Consider the following 23,194-nt stretch of genomic DNA (forward strand, 5'->3'; position numbering starts at 1 on the left):
GGCTGTGCAGAAGAAGAACAACAAGAAGAAGTAATATCTCGAAATATGTCCGTCAGGCCCCTTACCTTGAGATAAATCTGCAAATATCTCGGAAACAAAGCGAGCTATGGCAAAATGTTAAGAGACCTTTTTTGTAGAGAATTAAGTTTCCTACTTTTTATCTTCTATGATATTTTCTGATCAGATGCGTAGTTCTCGAGATATATCAAGATATTTAAAAGTTCCGAAGCCGCACCAACATAATAGAGATACAGAAACACCGTGGCCCCTCTCTTTGAGATAACTCTGCACAATTGCGAGCTGCAAATGCCACTTCCAGCTTAGCTGTGCAGAAGAAGAACAACAAGAAGAAGAAATATCTCGAAATATGTCCGTCAGGCCCCTTCCCTTGAGATAAATCTGCAAATATCTCGGAAACGAAGCGAGCTATTGCAAAATGTTAAGAGACATTTTTTGTAGAGAATTGAGTTTCCTACTTTTTATGTTCTATGATATTTTTTGATCAGATGCGTAGTTCTCAAGATATATCAAGATATTCAAAAGTTAAGAAGCCGCACCAACATAATAGAGATACAGAAACACCGTGGCCCCTTTCTTTGAGATAACTCTGCACTATTGCGAGCTGCAAATGCCACTTCCAGCTTAGCTGTGCAGAAGAAGAACAACAAGAAGAAGAAATATCACGAAATATGTCCGTTAGGCCCCTTCCCTTCAGATAAATCTGCAAATATCTCGGAAACGAAGCGAGCTATGGCAAAATGTGAAGAGACCTTTTTTGTAGCGAATTAAGTTTCCTACTTTTTATGTTCTATGATATGTTTTGATCAGATGCGTAGTTCTCGAGATATATCAAGATATTTAAAAGTTCCGAAGCCGCACCAACATAATAGAGATACAGAAACAGCGTGGCCCCTTTCTTTGAGATATCTCTGCACTATTGCGAGCTGCAAATGCCACTTCCAGCTTAGCTGCGCAGAAGAAGAACAACAAGAAGAAGAAATATCTCGAAATATGTCCGTCAGGTCCCTTCCCTTGAGATAAATCTGCAAATATCTCGGAAACGAAGCGAGCTATGGCAAAATGTTAAGAGACCTTATTTGTAGAGAATTAAGTTTCCTACTTTTTATGCTCTATGATATTTTTTGATCAGATGCGTAGTTCTCGAGATATATCAAGATATTTAAAAGTTCCGAAGCCGCACCAACATAATAGAGATACAGAAACACCGTGGCCCCTCTCTTTGAGATAACTCTGCACTATTGCGAGCTGGAAATGCCACTTCCAGTTTAGCTGTGCAGAAGAAGAACAACAAGAAGAAGAAATATCTCGAAATATGTCCGTTAGGCCCCTTCCCTTGAGATAAATCTGCAAATATCTCGGAAACGAAGCGAGCTATGGCAAAATGTTAAGAGACCTTTTTTGTAGAGAATTAAGTTTCCTACTTTTTATGTTCTATGATATTTTTTGATCAGATGCATAGTTCTCGAGATATATCAAGATATTTAAAAGTTCCGAAGCCGCACCAACATAATAGAGATACAGAAACACCGTGGCCCCTTTCTTTGAGATAACTCTGCACTATTGCGAGCTGTAAATGCCACTTCCAGCTTAGCTGTGCAGAAGAAGAACAACAAGAAGAAGAAATATCTCGAAATATGTCCGTCAGGCACCTTCCCTTGAGATATATCTGCAAATATCTCGGAAACGAAGCGAGCTATGGCAAAATGTTAAGAGACCTTTTTTGTAGAGAATTATGTTTCCTACTTTTTATGTTCTATGATATTTTTTGATCAGACGCGTAGTTCTCGAGATATATCAAGATATTTAAAAGTTAAGAAGCCGCACCAACATAATAGAGATACAGAAACACCGTGGCCCCTTTCTTTGAGATAACTCTGCACTATTGCGAGCTGCAAATGCCACTTCCAGCTTAGCTGTGCAGAAGAAGAACAACAAGAAGAAGAAATATCAGGAAATATGTCCGTTAGGCCCCTTCCCTTGAGATAAATCTGCAAATATCTCGGAAACGAAGCGAGCTATGGCAAAATGTTAAGAGACCTTTTTTGTAGCGAATTAAGTTTCCTACTTTTTATGTTTTATGATATTTTTTGATCAGATGCGTAGTTCTCGAGATATATCAAGATATTTAAAAGTTCCGAAGCCGCACCAACATAATAGAGATACAGAAACACCGTGGCCCCTCTCTTTGAGATAACTCTGCACAATTGCGAGCTGCAAATGCCACTTCCAGCTTAGCTGTGCAGAAGAAGAACAACAAGAAGAAGAAATATCTCGAAATATGTCCGTCAGGCCCCTTCCCTTGAGATAAATCTGCAAATATCTCGGAAACGAAGCGAGCTATGGCAAAATGTTAAGAGACCTTTTTTGTAGAGAATTAAGTTTCCTACTTTTTATGTTCTATGATATTTTTTGATCAGATGCATAGTTCTCGAGATATATCAAGATATTTAAAAGTTCCGAAGCCGCACCAACATAATAGAGATACAGAAACACCGTGGCCCCTTTCTTTGAGATAACTCTGCACTATTGCGAGCTGTAAATGCCACTTCCAGCTTAGCTGTGCAGAAGAAGAACAACAAGAAGAAGAAATATCTCGAAATATGTCCGTCAGGCCCCTTCCCTTGAGATATATCTGCAAATATCTCGGAAACGAAGCGAGCTATGGCAAAATGTTAAGAGACCTTATTTGTAGAGAATTAAGTTTCCTACTTTTTATGTTCTATGATATTTTTTGATCAGATGCGTAGTTCTCAAGATATATCAAGATATTTAAAAGTTCCGAAGCCGCACCAACATAATAGAGATACAGAAACACCGTGGCCCCTCTCTTTGAGATAACTCTGCACTATTGCGAGCTGGAAATGCCACTTCCAGTTTAGCTGTGCAGAAGAAGAACAACAAGAAGAAGAAATATCTCGAAATATGTCCGTTAGGCCCCTTCCCTTGAGATAAATCTGCAAATATCTCGGAAACGAAGCGAGCTATGGCAAAATGTTAAGAGACCTTTTTTGTAGAGAATTGAGTCTCCTACTTTTTATGTTCTATGATATTTTTTGATCAGATGCGTAGTTCTGGAGATATCTCAAGATATTTAAAAGTTAAGAAGCCGCACCAACATAATAGAGATACAGAAACACCGTGGCCCCTTTCTTTGAGATAACTCTGCACTATTGCGAGCTGCAAATGCCACTTCCAGCTTAGCTGTGCAGAAGAAGAACAACAAGAAGAAGAAATATCACGAAATATGTCCGTTAGGCCCCTTCCCTTGAGATAAATCTGCAAATATCTCGGAAACGAAGCGAGCTATGGCAAAATGTTAAGAGACCTTTTTTGTAGCGAATTAAGTTTCCTACTTTTTATGTTCTATGATATTTTTTGATCAGATGCGTAGTTCTCGAGATATATCAAGATATTTAAAAGTTCCGAAGCCGCACCAACATAATAGAGATACAGAAACACCGTGGCCCCTCTCTTTGAGATAACTCTGCACAATTGCGAGCTGCAAATGCCACTTCCAGCTTAGCTGTGCAGAAGAAGAACAACAAGAAGAAGAAATATCTCGAAATATGTCCGTCAGGCCCCTTCCCTTGAGATAAATCTGCAAATATCTCGGAAACGAAGCGAGCTATGGCAAAATGTTAAGAGACCTTTTTTGTAGAGAATTAAGTTTCCTACTTTTTATGTTCTATGATATTTTTTGATCAGATGCATAGTTCTCGAGATATATCAAGATATTTAAAAGTTCCGAAGCCGCACCAACATAATAGAGATACAGAAACACCGTGGCCCCTTTCTTTGAGATAACTCTGCACTATTGCGAGCTGTAAATGCCACTTCCAGCTTAGCTGTGCAGAAGAAGAACAACAAGAAGAAGAAATATCTCGAAATATGTCCGTCAGGCCCCTTCCCTTGAGATATATCTGCAAATATCTCGGAAACGAAGCGAGCTATGGCAAAATGTTAAGAGACCTTATTTGTAGAGAATTAAGTTTCCTACTTTTTATGTTCTATGATATTTTTTGATCAGATGCATAGTTCTCGAGATATATCAAGATATTTAAAAGTTCCGAAGCCGCACCAACATAATAGAGATACAGAAACACCGTGGCCCCTTTCTTTGAGATAACTCTGCACTATTGCGAGCTGTAAATGCCACTTCCAGCTTAGCTGTGCAGAAGAAGAACAACAAGAAGAAGAAATATCTCGAAATATGTCCGTCAGGCCCCTTCCCTTGAGATATATCTGCAAATATCTCGGAAACGAAGCGAGCTATGGCAAAATGTTAAGAGACCTTTTTTGTAGAGAATTATGTTTCCTACAATTTATTTTCTATGATATTTTTTGATCAGAAGCGTAGTTTTCGAGATATATCGAGATAATTAAAAGTTCCAAAGCCACACCAACATAATAGAGATACAGAAACACCGTGGCCCCTTTCTTTGAGATAACTCTGCACTATTGCGAGCTGCAAATGCCACTTCCAGCTTAGCTGCGCAGAAGAGGAACAACAAGAATAAGAAATATCTCGAAATATGTCCGTCAGGCCCCTTCCCTTGAGATAAATCTGCAAATATCTCGGAAACGAAGCGAGCTATGGCAAAATGTTAAGAGACCTTATTTGTAGAGAATTAAGTTTCCTACTTTTTATGTTCTATGATATTTTTTGATCAGATGCGTAGTTCTCGAGATATATCAAGATATTTAAAAGTTCCGAAGCCGCACCAACATAATAGAGATACAGAAACACCGTGGCCCCTCTCTTTGAGATAACTCTGCACTATTGCGAGCTGGAAATGCCACTTCCAGTTTAGCTGTGCAGAAGAAGAACAACAAGAAGAAGAAATATCTCGAAATATGTCCGTCAGGCCAGTTCCTTTGAGCTGAATCTGCAAATATCTCGGAAACGAAGCGAGCTATGGCAAAATGTTAAGAGACGTTTTTTGTAGAGAATTATGTTTCCTACAATTTATGTTCTATGATATTTTTTGATCAGAAGCGTAGTTTTCGAGATATATCGAGATATTTAAAAGTTCCGAAGCCGCACCAACATAATAGGGATACAGAAACACCGTGGCCCCTTTCTTTGAGATAACTCTGCACTAGTGCGAGCCGCAAATGCCACTTCCAGCTTAGCTGTGCAGAAGAAGAACAACAAGAAGAAGAAATATCTCGAAATATGTGCGTCAGGCCCCTTCCCTTGAGATAAATCTGCAAATATCTCGGAAACGAAGCGAGCTATGGCAAAATGTTAAGAGACCGTTTTTGTAGAGAATTAAGTTTCCTACTCTTTATGTTCTATGATATTTTTTGATCAGATACGTAGTTCTCGAGATATATCAAGATATTTAAAAGTTCCGAAGCCGCACCAACATAATAGAGATACAGAAACACCGTGGCCCCTCTCTTTGAGATAACTCTGCACTATTGCGAGCTGGAAATGCCACTTCCAGTTTAGCTGTGCAGAAGAAGAACAACAAGAAGAAGAAATATCTCGAAATATGTCCGTTAGGCCCCTTCCCTTGAGATAAATCTGCAAATATCTCGGAAACGAAGCGAGCTATGGCGAAATGTTAAGAGACCTTTTTTGTAGAGAATTATGTTTCCTACAATTTATGTTCTATGATATTTTTTGATCAGAAGCGTAGTTTTCGAGATATATCGAGATATTTAAAAGTTCCAAAGCCGCACCAACATAATAGAGATACAGAAACCCCGTGGCCCCTTTCTTTGAGATAACTCTGCACTAGTGCGAGCCGCAAATGCCACTTCCAGCTTAGCTGTGCAGAAGAAGAACAACAAGAAGAAGAAATATCTCGAAATATGTCCGTCAGGCCCCTTCCCTTGAGATAAATCTGCAAATATCTCGGAAACGAAGCGAGCTATGGCAAAATGTTGAGAGACCTTTTTTGTAGAGAATTAAGTTTCCTACTTTTTATGTTCTATGGTATTTTTTGATCAGATGCGTAGTTCTCGAGATATATCAAGATATTTAAAAGTTCCGAAGCCGCACCAACATAATAGAGATACAGAAACACCGTGGCCCCTTTCTTTGAGATAACTCTGCACTATTGCGAGCTGCAAATGCCACTTCCAGCTTAGCTGTGCAGAAGAAGAACAACAAGAAGAAGAAATATCTCGAAATATGTCCGTCAGGCCCCTTCCCTTGAGATAAATCTGCAAATATCTCGGAAACGAAGCGAGCTATGGCAAAATGTTTAGAGATCTTTCTTGTAGAGAATTCAGTTTCCTACTTTTTATGTAGTATGATATTTTTTGATCAGATGCGTAGTTCTCGAGATATATCAAGATATTTAAAAGTTCCGAAGCCGCACCAACATAACAGAGATACAGAAACACCGTGGCCCCTTTCTTTGAGATAACTCTGCACTATTGCGCGCTGCAAATGCCACTTCCAGCTTAGCTGTGCAGAAGAAGAACAACAAGAAGAAGAAATATCTCGAAATATGTCCATCAGGACCCTTCCCTTGAGATAAATCTGCAAATATCTCGGAAACGAAGCGAGCTTTCGCAAAATGTTAGGAGACCTTTTTTGTAGAGAATAATGTTTCCTACAATTTACGTTCTATGATATTTTTTGATCAGAAGCGTAGTTTTCGAGATATATCGAGATATTTAAAAGTTCCGAAGCCGCACCAACATAATAGAGATACAGAAACACCGTGGCCCCTTTCTTTGAGATAACTCTGCACTAGTGCGAGCCGCAAATGCCACTTCCAGCTTAGCTGTGCAGAAGAAGAACAACAAGAAGAAGAAATATCTCGAAATATGTCCGTCAGGCCCCTTCCCTTCAGATAAATCTGCAAATATCTCGGAAACGAAGCGAGCTATGGCAAAATGTTAAGAGACCTTTTTTGTAGAGAATTAAGTTTCCTACTTTTTATGTTCTATGATATTTTTTGATCAGATGCGTAGTTCTCGAGATATATCAAGATATTTAAAAGTTCCGAAGCCGCACCAACATACTAGAGATACAGAAACACCGTGGCCTCTTTCTTTGAGATAACTCTGCACTATTGCGAGCTGGAAATGCCACTTCCAGTTTAGCTGTGCAGAAGAAGAACAACAAGAAGAAGAAATATCTCGAAATATGTCCGTTAGGCCCCTTCCCTTGAGATAAATCTGCAAATATCTCGGAAACGAAGCGAGCTATGGCGAAATGTTAAGAGACCTTTTTTGTAGAGAATTAAGTTTCCTACTTTTTATCTTCTATGATATTTTTTGATCAGATGCGTAGTTCTCGAGATATGTCAAGATATTTAAAAGTTCCGAAGCCGCACCAACATAATAGAGATACAGAAACACCGTGGCCCCTCTCTTTGAGATAACTCTGCACTATTGCGAGCTGGAAATGCCACTTCCAGTTTAGCTGTGCAGAAGAAGAACAACAAGAAGAAGAAATATCTCGAAATATGTTCGTTAGGCCCCCTCCCTTGAGATAAATCTGCAAATATCTCGGAAACGAAGCGAGCTATGGCAAAATGTTAAGAGACCTCTTTCGTAGAGAATTAAGTTTCCTACTTTTTATGTTCTATGATATTTTTTGATCAGATGCGTAGTTCTCGAGATATATCAAGATATTTAAAAGTTCCGAAGCCGCACCAACATAATAGAGATACAGAAACACCGTGGCCCCTCTCTTTGAGATAACTCTGCACAATTGCGAGCTGCAAATGCCACTTCCAGCTTAGCTGTGCAGAAGAAGAACAACAAGAAGAAGAAATATCTCGAAATATGTCCGTCAGGCCCCTTCCCTTGAGATAAATCTGCAAATATCTCGGAAACGAAGCGAGCTATGGCAAAATGTTAAGAGACCTTTTTTGTAGAGAATTAAGTTTCCTACTTTTTATGTTCTATGATATTTTTTGATCAGATGCATAGTTCTCGAGATATATCAAGATATTTAAAAGTTCCGAAGCCGCACCAACATAATAGAGATACAGAAACACCGTGGCCCCTTTCTTTGAGATAACTCTGCACTATTGCGAGCTGTAAATGCCACTTCCAGCTTAGCTGTGCAGAAGAAGAACAACAAGAAGAAGAAATATCTCGAAATATGTCCGTCAGGCCCCTTCCCTTGAGATATATCTGCAAATATCTCGGAAACGAAGCGAGCTATGGCAAAATGTTAAGAGACCTTTTTTGTAGAGAATTATGTTTCCTACTTTTTATGTCCTATGATATTTTTTGATCAGACGCGTAGTTCTCGAGATATATCAAGATATTTAAAAGTTCCGAAGCCGCACCAACATAATAGAGATACAGAAACACCGTGGCCCCTTTCTTTGAGATAACTCTGCACTATTGCGAGCTGTAAATGCCACTTCCAGCTTAGCTGTGCAGAAGAAGAACAACAAGAAGAAGAAATATCTCGAAATATGTCCGTCAGGCCCCTTCCCTTGAGATATATCTGCAAATATCTCGGAAACGAAGCGAGCTATGGCAAAATGTTAAGAGACCTTTTTTGTAGAGAATTAAGTTTCCTACTTTTTATGTTCTATGATATTTTTTGATCAGATGCGTAGTTCTCGAGATATATCAAGATATTTAAAAGTTCCGAAGCCGCACCAACATACTAGAGATACAGAAACACCGTGGCCTCTTTCTTTGAGATAACTCTGCACTATTGCGAGCTGGAAATGCCACTTCCAGTTTAGCTGTGCAGAAGAAGAACAACAAGAAGAAGAAATATCTCGAAATATGTCCGTTAGGCCCCTTCCCTTGAGATAAATCTGCAAATATCTCGGAAACGAAGCGAGCTATGGCGAAATGTTAAGAGACCTTTTTTGTAGAGAATTAAGTTTCCTACTTTTTATCTTCTATGATATTTTTTGATCAGATGCGTAGTTCTCGAGATATGTCAAGATATTTAAAAGTTCCGAAGCCGCACCAACATAATAGAGATACAGAAACACCGTGGCCCCTCTCTTTGAGATAACTCTGCACTATTGCGAGCTGGAAATGCCACTTCCAGTTTAGCTGTGCAGAAGAAGAACAACAAGAAGAAGAAATATCTCGAAATATGTTCGTTAGGCCCCCTCCCTTGAGATAAATCTGCAAATATCTCGGAAACGAAGCGAGCTATGGCAAAATGTTAAGAGACCTCTTTCGTAGAGAATTAAGTTTCCTACTTTTTATGTTCTATGATATTTTTTGATCAGATGCGTAGTTCTCGAGATATATCAAGATATTTAAAAGTTCCGAAGCCGCACCAACATAATAGAGATACAGAAACACCGTGGCCCCTCTCTTTGAGATAACTCTGCACAATTGCGAGCTGCAAATGCCACTTCCAGCTTAGCTGTGCAGAAGAAGAACAACAAGAAGAAGAAATATCTCGAAATATGTCCGTCAGGCCCCTTCCCTTGAGATAAATCTGCAAATATCTCGGAAACGAAGCGAGCTATGGCAAAATGTTAAGAGACCTTTTTTGTAGAGAATTAAGTTTCCTACTTTTTATGTTCTATGATATTTTTTGATCAGATGCATAGTTCTCGAGATATATCAAGATATTTAAAAGTTCCGAAGCCGCACCAACATAATAGAGATACAGAAACACCGTGGCCCCTTTCTTTGAGATAACTCTGCACTATTGCGAGCTGTAAATGCCACTTCCAGCTTAGCTGTGCAGAAGAAGAACAACAAGAAGAAGAAATATCTCGAAATATGTCCGTCAGGCCCCTTCCCTTGAGATATATCTGCAAATATCTCGGAAACGAAGCGAGCTATGGCAAAATGTTAAGAGACCTTTTTTGTAGAGAATTATGTTTCCTACTTTTTATGTCCTATGATATTTTTTGATCAGACGCGTAGTTCTCGAGATATATCAAGATATTTAAAAGTTCCGAAGCCGCACCAACATAATAGAGATACAGAAACACCGTGGCCCCTTTCTTTGAGATAACTCTGCACTATTGCGAGCTGTAAATGCCACTTCCAGCTTAGCTGTGCAGAAGAAGAACAACAAGAAGAAGAAATATCTCGAAATATGTCCGTCAGGCCCCTTCCCTTGAGATATATCTGCAAATATCTCGGAAACGAAGCGAGCTATGGCAAAATGTTAAGAGACCTTTTTTGTAGAGAATTATGTTTCCTACAATTTATTTTCTATGATATTTTTTGATCAGAAGCGTAGTTTTCGAGATATATCGAGATATTTAAAAGTTCCAAAGCCACACCAACATAATAGAGATACAGAAACACCGTGGCCCCTTTCTTTGAGATAACTCTGCACTAGTGCGAGCCGCAAATGCCACTTCCAGCTTGGCTGTGCAGAAGAAGAACAACAAGAAGAAGAAATATCTCGAAATATGTCCGTTAGGCCCCTTCACTTGAGATAAATCTGCAAATATCTCGGAAACGAAGCGAGCTATGGCAAAATGTTAAGAGACCTTTTTTGTAGAGAATTGAGTTTCCTACTTTTTATGTTCTATGATATTTTTTGATCAGATGCGTAGTTCTCGAGATATATCAAGATATTTAAAAGTTCCGAAGCCGCACCAACATAATAGAGATACAGAAACACCGTGGCCCCTCTCTTTGAGATAACTCTGCACTATTACGAGCTGCAAATGCCACTTCCAGCTTAGCTGTGCAGAGGAAGAACAACAAGAAGAAGAAATATCTCGAAATATGTCCGTCAGGCCAGTTCCTTTGAGCTGAATCTGCAAATATCTCGGAAACGAAGCGAGCTATGGCAAAATGTTAAGAGACGTTTTTTGTAGAGAATTATGTTTCCTACAATTTATGTTCTATGATATTTTTTGATCAGAAGCGTAGTTTTCGAGATATATCGAGATATTTAAAAGTTCCGAAGCCGCACCAACATAATAGGGATACAGAAACACCGTGGCCCCTTTCTTTGAGATAACTCTGCACTAGTGCGAGCCGCAAATGCCACTTCCAGCTTAGCTGTGCAGAAGAAGAACAACAAGAAGAAGAAATATCTCGAAATATGTCCGTCAGGCCCCTTCCCTTGAGATAAATCTGCAAATATCTCGGAAACGAAGCGAGCTATGGCGAAATGTTAAGAGACCTTTTTTGTAGAGAATTATGTTTCCTACAATTTATGTTCTATGATATTTTTTGATCAGAAGCGTAGTTTTCGAGATATATCGAGATATTTAAAAGTTCCAAAGCCGCACCAACATAATAGAGATACAGAAACCCCGTGGCCCCTTTCTTTGAGATAACTCTGCACTAGTGCGAGCCGCAAATGCCACTTCCAGCTTAGCTGTGCAGAAGAAGAACAACAAGAAGAAGAAATATCTCGAAATATGTCCGTCAGGCCCCTTCCCTTGAGATAAATCTGCAAATATCTCGGAAACGAAGCGAGCTATGGCAAAATGTTGAGAGACCTTTTTTGTAGAGAATTAAGTTTCCTACTTTTTATGTTCTATGGTATTTTTTGATCAGATGCGTAGTTCTCGAGATGTATCAAGATATTTAAAAGTTCCGAAGCCGCACCAACATAATAGAGATACAGAAACACCGTGGCCCCTTTCTTTGAGATAACTCTGCACTATTGCGAGCTGCAAATGCCACTTCCAGCTTAGCTGTGCAGAAGAAGAACAACAAGAAGAAGAAATATCTCGAAATATGTCCGTCAGGCCCCTTCCCTTGAGATAAATCTGCAAATATCTCGGAAACGAAGCGAGCTATTGCAAAATGTTAAGAGACCTTTTTTGTAGAGAACTAAGTTTCCTACTTTTTATGTTCTATGATATTTTTTGATCTGATGCGTAGTTCTCGAGATATATCAAGATATTTAAAAGTTCCGAAGCCGCACCAACATAATAGAGATACAGAAACACCGTGGCCCCGTTCTTTGAGATAACTCTGCACTATTGCGAGCTGCAAATGCCACTTCCAGCTTAGCTGTGCAGAAGAAGAACAACAAGAAGAAGAAATATCTCGAAATATGTCCGTCAGGCCCCTTCCCTTGAGATAAATCTGCAAATATCTCGGAAACGAAGCGAGCTATGGCAAAATGTTTAGAGATCTTTCTTGTAGAGAATTCAGTTTCCTACTTTTTATGTAGTATGATATTTTTTGATCAGATGCGTAGTTCTCGAGATATATCAAGATATTTAAAAGTTCCGAAGCCGCACCAACATAACAGAGATACAGAAACACCGTGGCCCCTTTCTTTGAGATAACTCTGCACTATTGCGCGCTGCAAATGCCACTTCCAGCTTAGCTGTGCAGAAGAAGAACAACAAGAAGAAGAAATATCTCGAAATATGTCCATCAGGACCCTTCCCTTGAGATAAATCTGCAAATATCTCGGAAACGAAGCGAGCTTTGGCAAAATGTTAGGAGACCTTTTTTGTAGAGAATAATGTTTCCTACAATTTACGTTCTATGATATTTTTTGATCAGAAGCGTAATTTTCGAGATATATCGAGATATTTAAAAGTTCCGAAGCCGCACCAACATAATAGAGATACAGAAACACCGTGGCCCCTTTCTTTGAGATAACTCTGCACTAGTGCGAGCCGCAAATGCCACTTCCAGCTTAGCTGTGCAGAAGAAGAACAACAAGAAGAAGAAATATCTCGAAATATGTCCGTCAGGCCCCTTCCCTTGAGATAAATCTGCAAATATCTCGGAAACGAAGCGAGCTATGGCAAAATGTTAAGAGACCTTTTTTGTAGAGAATTAAGTTTCCTACTTTTTATGTTCTATGATATTTTTTGATCAGATGCGTAGTTCTCGAGATATATCAAGATATTTAAAAGTTCCGAAGCCGCACCAACATAATAGAGATACAGAAACACCGTGGCCTCTTTCTTTGAGATAACTCTGCACTATTGCGAGCTGCAAATGCCACTTCCAGCTTAGCTGTGCAGAGGAAGAACAACAAGAAGAAGAAATATCTCGAAATATGTCCGTCAGGCCAGTTCCTTTGAGCTGAATCTGCAAATATCTCGGACACGAAGCGAGCTATGGCAAAATGTTAAGAGACCGTTTTTGTAGAGAATTAAGTTTCCTACTTTTTATGTAGTATGATATTTTTTGATCAGATGCGTAGTTCTCGAGATATATCAAGATATTTAAAAGTTCCGAAGCCGCACCAACATAATAGAGATACAGAAACACCGTGGCCCCTTTCTTTGAGATAACTCTGCACTCTTGCGAGCTGTAAATGCCACTTCCAGCTTAGCTGTGCAGAAGAAGGACAACAAGAAGAAGAAATATCTCGAAATATGTCCGTCAGGCCCCTTCCCTTGAGATATATCTGCAAATATCTCGGAAACGAAGCGAGCTATGGCAAAATGTTAAGAGACCTTTTTTGTAGAGAATTATGTTTCCTACAATTTATGTTCTATGATATTTTTTGATCAGAAGCGTAGTTTTCGAGATATATCGAGATATTTAAAAGTTCCGAAGCCGCACCAACATAATAGAGATACAGAAACACCGTGGCCCCTTTCTTTGAGATAACTCTGCACTATTGCGAGCTGCAAATGCCACTTCCAGCTTAGCTGTGCAGAGGAAGAACAACAAGAAGAAGAAATATCTCGAAATATGTCCGTCAGGCCCCTTCCCTTGAGATAAATCTGCAAATATCTCGGAAACGAAGCGAGCTATGGCAAAATGTTAAGAGACCGTTTTTGTAGAGAATTAAGCTTCCTACTTTTTATGTTCTATGATATTTTTTGATCAGATGCGTAGTTCTCGAGATATATCAAGATATTTAAAAGTTCCGAAGCCGCACCAACATAATAGAGATACAGAAACACCGTGGCCCCTCTCTTTGAGATAACTCTGCACTATTGCGAGCTGGAAATGCCACTTCCAGTTTAGCTGTGCAGAAGAAGAACAACAAGAAGAAGAAATATCTCGAAATATGTCCGTTAGGCCCCTTCCCTTGAGATAAATCTGCAAATATCTCGGAAACGAAGCGAGCTATGGCGAAATGTTAAGAGACCTTTTTTGTAGAGAATTAAGTTTCCTACTTTTTATCTTCTATGATATTTTTTGATCAGATGCGTAGTTCTCGAGATATGTCAAGATATTTAAAAGTTCCGAAGCCGCACCAACATAATAGAGATACAGAAACACCGTGGCCCCTCTCTTTGAGATAACTCTGCACTATTGCGAGCTGGAAATGCCACTTCCAGTTTAGCTGTGCAGAAGAAGAACAACAAGAAGAAGAAATATCTCGAAATATGTTCGTTAGGCCCCCTCCCTTGAGATAAATCTGCAAATATCTCGGAAACGAAGCGAGCTATGGCAAAATGTTAAGAGACCTCTTTTGTAGAGAATTAAGTTTCCTACTTTTTATGTTCTATGATATTTTTTGATCAGATGCGTAGTTCTCGAGATATATCAAGGTATTTAAAAGTTCCGAACCCGCACCAACATAATAGAGATACAGAAACACCGTGGCCCCTCTCTTTGAGATAACTCTGCACAATTGCGAGCTGCAAATGCCACTTCCAGCTTAGCTGTGCAGAAGAAGAACATCAAGAAGAAGAAATATCTCGAAATATGTCCGTCAGGCCCCTTCCCTTGAGATAAATCTGCAAATATCTCGGAAACGAAGAGAGCTATGGCAAAATGTTAAGAGACCTTTTTTGTAGAGAATTAAGTTTCCTACTTTTTATGTTCTATGATATTTTTTGATCTGATGCGTAGTTCTCGAGATATATCAAGATATTTAAAAGTTCCGAAGCCGCACCAACATAATAGAGATACAGAAACACCGTGGCCCCGTTCTTTGAGATAACTCTGCACTATTGCGAGCTGTAAATGCCACTTCCAGCTTAGCTGTGCAGAAGAAGAACAACAAGAAGAAGAAATATCTCGAAATATGTCCGTCAGGCCCCTTCCCTTGAGATATATCTGCAAATATCTCGGAAACGAAGCGAGCTATGGCAAAATGTTAAGAGATCTTTTTTGTAGAGAATTATGTTTCCTACAATTTATGTTCTATGATATTGTTTGATCAGAAGCGTAGTTTTCGAGATATATCGAGATATTTAAAAGTTCCGAAGCCGCACCAACATAATAGAGATACAGAAACACCGTGGCCCCTCTCTTTGAGATAACTCTGCACTATTGCGAGCTGCAAATGCCACTTCCAGCTTAGCTGTGCAGAAGAAGAACAACAAGAAGAAGAAATATCTCGAAATATGTCCGTCAGGCCCCTTCCCTTGAGATAAATCTGCAAATATCTCGGAAACGAAGCGAGCTATGGCAAAATGTTTAGAGACCTCACTTGTAGAGAATTAAGTTTCCTACTTTTTATGTAGTATGATATTTTTTGATCAGATGCGTAGTTCTCGAGATATATCAAGATATTTAAAAGTTCCGAAGCCGCACCAACATAATAGAGATACAGAAACACCGTGGCCCCTTTCTTTGAGATAACTCTGCACTATTGCGAGCTGTAAATGCCACTTCCAGCTTAGCTGTGCAGAAGAAGAACAACAAGAAGAAGAAATATCTCGAAATATGTCCGTCAGGCCCCTTCCCTTGAGATATATCTGCAAATATCTCGGAAACGAAGCGAGCTATGGCAAAATGTTAAGAGACCTTTTTTGTAGAGAATTATGTTTCCTACTTTTTATGTCCTATGATATTTTTTGATCAGACGCGTAGTTCTCGAGATATATCAAGATATTTAAAAGTTCCGAAGCCGCACCAACATAATAGAGATACAGAAACACCGTGGCCCCTTTCTTTGAGATAACTCTGCACTATTGCGAGCTGTAAATGCCACTTCCAGCTTAGCTGTGCAGAAGAAGAACAACAAGAAGAAGAAATATCTCGAAATATGTCCGTCAGGCCCCTTCCCTTGAGATATATCTGCAAATATCTCGGAAACGAAGCGAGCTATGGCAAAATGTTAAGAGACCTTTTTTGTAGAGAATTATGTTTCCTACAATTTATTTTCTATGATATTTTTTGATCAGAAGCGTAGTTTTCGAGATATATCGAGATATTTAAAAGTTCCAAAGCCACACCAACATAATAGAGATACAGAAACACCGTGGCCCCTTTCTTTGAGATAACTCTGCACTAGTGCGAGCCGCAAATGCCACTTCCAGCTTGGCTGTGCAGAAGAAGAACAACAAGAAGAAGAAATATCTCGAAATATGTCCGTTAGGCCCCTTCACTTGAGATAAATCTGCAAATATCTCGGAAACGAAGCGAGCTATGGCAAAATGTTTAGAGACCTCACTTGTAGAGAATTAAGTTTCCTACTTTTTATGTAGTATGATATTTTTTGATCAGATGCGTAGTTCTCGAGATATATCAAGATATTTAAAAGTTCCGAAGCCGCACCAACATAATAGAGATACAGAAACACCGTGGCCCCTTTCTTTGAGATAACTCTGCACTATTGCGAGCTGTAAATGCCACTTCCAGCTTAGCTGTGCAGAAGAAGAACAACAAGAAGAAGAAATATCTCGAAATATGTCCGTCAGGCCCCTTCCCTTGAGATATATCTGCAAATATCTCGGAAACGAAGCGAGCTATGGCAAAATGTTAAGAGACCTTTTTTGTAGAGAATTATGTTTCCTACTTTTTATGTCCTATGATATTTTTTGATCAGACGCGTAGTTCTCGAGATATATCAAGATATTTAAAAGTTCCGAAGCCGCACCAACATAATAGAGATACAGAAACACCGTGGCCCCTTTCTTTGAGATAACTCTGCACTATTGCGAGCTGTAAATGCCACTTCCAGCTTAGCTGTGCAGAAGAAGAACAACAAGAAGAAGAAATATCTCGAAATATGTCCGTCAGGCCCCTTCCCTTGAGATATATCTGCAAATATCTCGGAAACGAAGCGAGCTATGGCAAAATGTTAAGAGACCTTTTTTGTAGAGAATTATGTTTCCTACAATTTATTTTCTATGATATTTTTTGATCAGAAGCGTAGTTTTCGAGATATATCGAGATATTTAAAAGTTCCAAAGCCACACCAACATAATAGAGATACAGAAACACCGTGGCCCCTTTCTTTGAGATAACTCTGCACTAGTGCGAGCCGCAAATGCCACTTCCAGCTTGGCTGTGCAGAAGAAGAACAACAAGAAGAAGAAATATCTCGAAATATGTCCGTTAGGCCCCTTCACTTGAGATAAATCTGCAAATATCTCGGAAACGAAGCGAGCTATGGCAAAATGTTAAGAGACCTTTTTTGTAGAGAATTGAGTTTCCTACTTTTTATGTTCTATGATATTTTTTGATCAGATGCGTAGTTCTGGAGATATATCAAGATATTTAAAAGTTAAGAAGCCGCACCAACATAATAGAGATACAGAAACACCGTGGCCCCTTTCTTTGAGATAACTCTGCACTATTGCGAGCTGCAAATGCCACTTCCAGCTTAGCTGCGCAGAAGAGGAACAACAAGAATAAGAAATATCTCGAAATATGTCCGTCAGGCCCCTTCCCTTGAGATAAATCTGCAAATATCTCGGAAACGAAGCGAGCTATGGCAAAATGTTAAGAGACCTTATTTGTAGAGAATTAAGTTTCCTACTTTTTATGTTCTATGATATTTTTTGATCAGATGCGTAGTTCTCGAGATATATCAAGATATTTAAAAGTTCCGAAGCCGCACCAACATAATAGAGATACAGAAACACCGTGGCCCCTCTCTTTGAGATAACTCTGCACTATTGCGAGCTGGAAATGCCACTTCCAGTTTAGCTGTGCAGAAGAAGAACAACAAGAAGAAGAAATATCTCGAAATATGTCCGTTAGGCCCCTTCCCTTGAGATAAATCTGCAAATATCTCGGAAACGAAGCGAGCTATGGCCAAATGTTAAGAGACCTTTTTTGTAGAGAATTAGGTTTCCTACTTTTTATGTTCTATGATATTTTTTGATCAGATGCGTAGTTCTCGAGATATATCAAGATATTTAAAAGTTCCGAAGCCGCACCAACATAATAGAGATACAGAAACACCGTGGCCCCTCTCTTTGAGATAACTCTGCACTATTACGAGCTGCAAATGCCACTTCCAGCTTAGCTGTGCAGAGGAAGAACAACAAGAAGAAGAAATATCTCGAAATATGTCCGTCAGGCCAGTTCCTTTGAGCTGAATCTGCAAATATCTCGGAAACGAAGCGAGCTATGGCAAAATGTTAAGAGACGTTTTTTGTAGAGAATTATGTTTCCTACAATTTATGTTCTATGATATTTTTTGATCAGAAGCGTAGTTCTCGAGATATATCAAGATATTTAAAAGTTCCGAAGCCGCACCAACATAATAGAGATACAGAAACAGCGTGGCCCCTCTCTTTGAGATAACTCTGCACTATTGCGAGCTGGAAATGCCACTTCCAGTTTAGCTGTGCAGAAGAAGAACAACAAGAAGAAGAAATATCTCGAAATATGTCCGTTAGGCCCCTTCCCTTGAGATAAATCTGCAAATATCTCGGAAACGAAGCGAGCTATGGCGAAATGTTAAGAGACCTTTTTTGTAGAGAATTATGTTTCCTACAATTTATGTTCTATGATATTTTTTGATCAGAAGCGTAGTTTTCGAGATATATCGAGATATTTAAAAGTTCCAAAGCCGCACCAACATAATAGAGATACAGAAACCCCGTGGCCCCTTTCTTTGAGATAACTCTGCACTAGTGCGAGCCGCAAATGCCACTTCCAGCTTAGCTGTGCAGAAGAAGAACAACAAGAAGAAGAAATATCTCGAAATATGTCCGTCAGGCCCCTTCCCTTGAGATAAATCTGCAAATATCTCGGAAACGAAGCGAGCTATGGCAAAATGTTGAGAGACCTTTTTTGTAGAGAATTAAGTTTCCTACTTTTTATGTTCTATGGTATTTTTTGATCGGATGCGTAGTTCTCGAGATATATCAAGATATTTAAAAGTTCCGAAGCCGCACCAACATAATAGAGATACAGAAACACCGTGGCCCCTTTCTTTGAGATAACTCTGCACTATTGCGAGCTGCAAATGCCACTTCCAGCTTAGCTGTGCAGAAGAAGAACAACAAGAAGAAGAAATATCTCGAAATATGTCCGTCAGGCCCCTTCCCTTGAGATAAATCTGCAAATATCTCGGAAACGAAGCGAGCTATGGCAAAATGTTTAGAGATCTTTCTTGTAGAGAATTCAGTTTCCTACTTTTTATGTAGTATGATATTTTTTGATCAGATGCGTAGTTCTCGAGATATATCAAGATATTTAAAAGTTCCGAAGCCGCACCAACATAACAGAGATACAGAAACACCGTGGCCCCTTTCTTTGAGATAACTCTGCACTATTGCGCGCTGCAAATGCCACTTCCAGCTTAGCTGTGCAGAAGAAGAACAACAAGAAGAAGAAATATCTCGAAATATGTCCATCAGGACCCTTCCCTTGAGATAAATCTGCAAATATCTCGGAAACGAAGCGAGCTTTGGCAAAATGTTAGGAGACCTTTTTTGTAGAGAATAATGTTTCCTACAATTTACGTTCTATGATATTTTTTGATCAGAAGCGTAGTTTTCGAGATATATCGAGATATTTAAAAGTTCCGAAGCCGCACCAACATAATAGAGATACAGAAACACCGTGGCCCCTTTCTTTGAGATAACTCTGCACTAGTGCGAGCCGCAAATGCCACTTCCAGCTTAGCTGTGCAGAAGAAGAACAACAAGAAGAAGAAATATCTCGAAATATGTCCGTCAGGCCCCTTCCCTTGAGATAAATCTGCAAATATCTCGGAAACGAAGCGAGCTATGGCAAAATGTTGAGAGACCTTTTTTGTAGAGAATTAAGTTTCCTACTTTTTATGTTCTATGGTATTTTTTGATCGGATGCGTAGTTCTCGAGATATATCAAGATATTTAAAAGTTCCGAAGCCGCACCAACATAATAGAGATACAGAAACACCGTGGCCCCTTTCTTTGAGATAACTCTGCACTATTGCGAGCTGCAAATGCCACTTCCAGCTTAGCTGTGCAGAAGAAGAACAACAAGAAGAAGAAATATCTCGAAATATGTCCGTCAGGCCCCTTCCCTTGAGATAAATCTGCAAATATCTCGGAAACGAAGCGAGCTATGGCAAAATGTTTAGAGATCTTTCTTGTAGAGAATTCAGTTTCCTACTTTTTATGTAGTATGATATTTTTTGATCAGATGCGTAGTTCTCGAGATATATCAAGATATTTAAAAGTTCCGAAGCCGCACCAACATAACAGAGATACAGAAACACCGTGGCCCCTTTCTTTGAGATAACTCTGCACTATTGCGCGCTGCAAATGCCACTTCCAGCTTAGCTGTGCAGAAGAAGAACAACAAGAAGAAGAAATATCTCGAAATATGTCCATCAGGACCCTTCCCTTGAGATAAATCTGCAAATATCTCGGAAACGAAGCGAGCTTTGGCAAAATGTTTGGAGACCTTTTTTGTAGAGAATAATGTTTCCTACAATTTACGTTCTATGATATTTTTTGATCAGAAGCGTAGTTTTCGAGATATATCGAGATATTTAAAAGTTCCGAAGCCGCACCAACATAATAGAGATACAGAAACACCGTGGCCCCTTTCTTTGAGATAACTCTGCACTAGTGCGAGCCGCAAATGCCACTTCCAGCTTAGCTGTGCAGAAGAAGAACAACAAGAAGAAGAAATATCTCGAAATATGTCCGTCAGGCCCCTTCCCTTGAGATAAATCTGCAAATATCTCGGAAACGAAGCGAGCTATGGCAAAATGTTAAGAGACCTTTTTTGTAGAGAATTAAGTTTCCTACTTTTTATGTTCTATGATATTTTTTGATCAGATGCGTAGTTCTCGAGATATATCAAGATATTTAAAAGTTCCGAAGCCGCACCAACATAATAGAGATACAGAAACACCGTGGCCTCTTTCTTTGAGATAACTCTGCACTATTGCGAGCTGCAAATGCCACTTCCAGCTTAGCTGTGTAGAGGAAGAACAACAAGAAGAAGAAATATCTCGAAATATGTCCGTCAGGCCAGTTCCTTTGAGCTGAATCTGCAAATATCTCGGAAACGAAGCGAGCTATGGCAAAATGTTAAGAGACCGTTTTTGTAGAGAATTAAGTTTCCTACTTTTTATGTAGTATGATATTTTTTGATCAGATGCGTATTTCTCGAGATATATCAAGATATTTAAAAGTTCCGAAGCCGCACCAACATAATAGAGATACAGAAACACCGTGGCCCCTTTCTTTGAGATAACTCTGCACTCTTGCGAGCTGTAAATGCCACTTCCAGCTTAGCTGTGCAGAAGAAGGACAACAAGAAGAAGAAATATCTCGAAATATGTCCGTCAGGCCCCTTCCCTTGAGATATATCTGCAAATATCTCGGAAACGAAGCGAGCTATGGCAAAATGTTAAGTGACCTTTTTTGTAGAGAATTATGTTTCCTACAATTTATGTTCTATGATATTTTTTGATCAGAAGCGTAGTTTTCGAGATATATCGAGATATTTAAAAGTTCCGAAGCCGCACCAACATAATAGAGATACAGAAACACCGTGGCCCCTTTCTTTGAGATAACTCTGCACTATTGCGAGCTGCAAATGCCACTTCCAGCTTAGCTGTGCAGAGGAAGAACAACAAGAAGAAGAAATATCTCGAAATATGTCCGTCAGGCCCCTTCCCTTGAGATAAATCTGCAAATATCTCGGAAACGAAGCGAGCTATGGCAAAATGTTAAGAGACCGTTTTTGTAGAGAATTAAGTTTCCTACTTTTTATGTTCTATGATATTTTTTGATCAGATGCGTAGTTCTCGAGATATATCAAGATATTTAAAAGTTCCGAAGCCGCACCAACATAATAGAGATACAGAAACACCATGGCCCCTCTCTTTGAGATAACTCTGCACTATTGCGAGCTGGAAATGCCACTTCCAGTTTAGCTGTGCAGAAGAAGAACAACAAGAAGAAGAAATATCTCGAAATATGTCCGTTAGGCCCCTTCCCTTGAGATAAATCTGCAAATATCTCGGAAACGAAGCGAGCTATGGCGAAATGTTAAGAGACCTTTTTTGTAGAGAATTAAGTTTCCTACTTTTTATCTTCTATGATATTTTTTGATCAGATGCGTAGTTCTCGAGATATGTCAAGATATTTAAAAGTTCCGAAGCCGCACCAACATAATAGAGATACAGAAACACCGTGGCCCCGTTCTTTGAGATAACTCTGCACTATTGCGAGCTGTAAATGCCACTTCCAGCTTAGCTGTGCAGAAGAAGAACAACAAGAAGAAGAAATATCTCGAAATATGTCCGTCAGGCCCCTTCCCTTGAGATATATCTGCAAATATCTCGGAAACGAAGCGAGCTATGGCAAAATGTTAAGAGATCTTTTTTGTAGAGAATTATGTTTCCTACAATTTATGTTCTATGATATTGTTTGATCAGAAGCGTAGTTTTCGAGATATATCGAGATATTTAAAAGTTCCGAAGCCGCACCAACATAATAGAGATACAGAAACACCGTGGCCCCTCTCTTTGAGATAACTCTGCACTATTGCGAGCTGCAAATGCCACTTCCAGCTTAGCTGTGCAGAGGAAGAACAACAAGAAGAAGAAATATCTCGAAATATGTCCGTCAGGCCAGTTCCTTTGAGCTGAATCTGCAAATATCTCGGAAACGAAGCGAGCTATGGCAAAATGTTAAGAGACCGTTTTTGTAGAGAATTAAGTTTCCTACTTTTTATGTAGTATGATATTTTTTGATCAGATGCGTAGTTCTCGAGATATATCAAGATATTTAAAAGTTCCGAAGCCGCACCAACATAATAGAGATACAGAAACACCGTGGCCCCTTTCTTTGAGATAACTCTGCACTCTTGCGAGCTGTAAATGCCACTTCCAGCTTAGCTGTGCAGAAGAAGGACAACAAGAAGAAGAAATATCTCGAAATATGTCCGTCAGGCCCCTTCCCTTGAGATATATCTGCAAATATCTCGGAAACGAAGCGAGCTATGGCAAAATGTTAAGTGACCTTTTTTGTAGAGAATTATGTTTCCTACAATTTATGTTCTATGATATTTTTTGATCAGAAGCGTAGTTTTCGAGATATATCGAGATATTTAAAAGTTCCGAAGCCGCACCAACATAATAGAGATACAGAAACACCGTGGCCCCTTTCTTTGAGATAACTCTGCACTATTGCGAGCTGCAAATGCCACTTCCAGCTTAGCTGTGCAG

The sequence above is a fragment of the Osmia lignaria genome, unplaced genomic scaffold, assembly GCF_051020975.1.
Source record: "Osmia lignaria lignaria isolate PbOS001 unplaced genomic scaffold, iyOsmLign1 scaffold0007, whole genome shotgun sequence".
Lineage (NCBI taxonomy): Eukaryota > Metazoa > Arthropoda > Insecta > Hymenoptera > Megachilidae > Osmia > Osmia lignaria.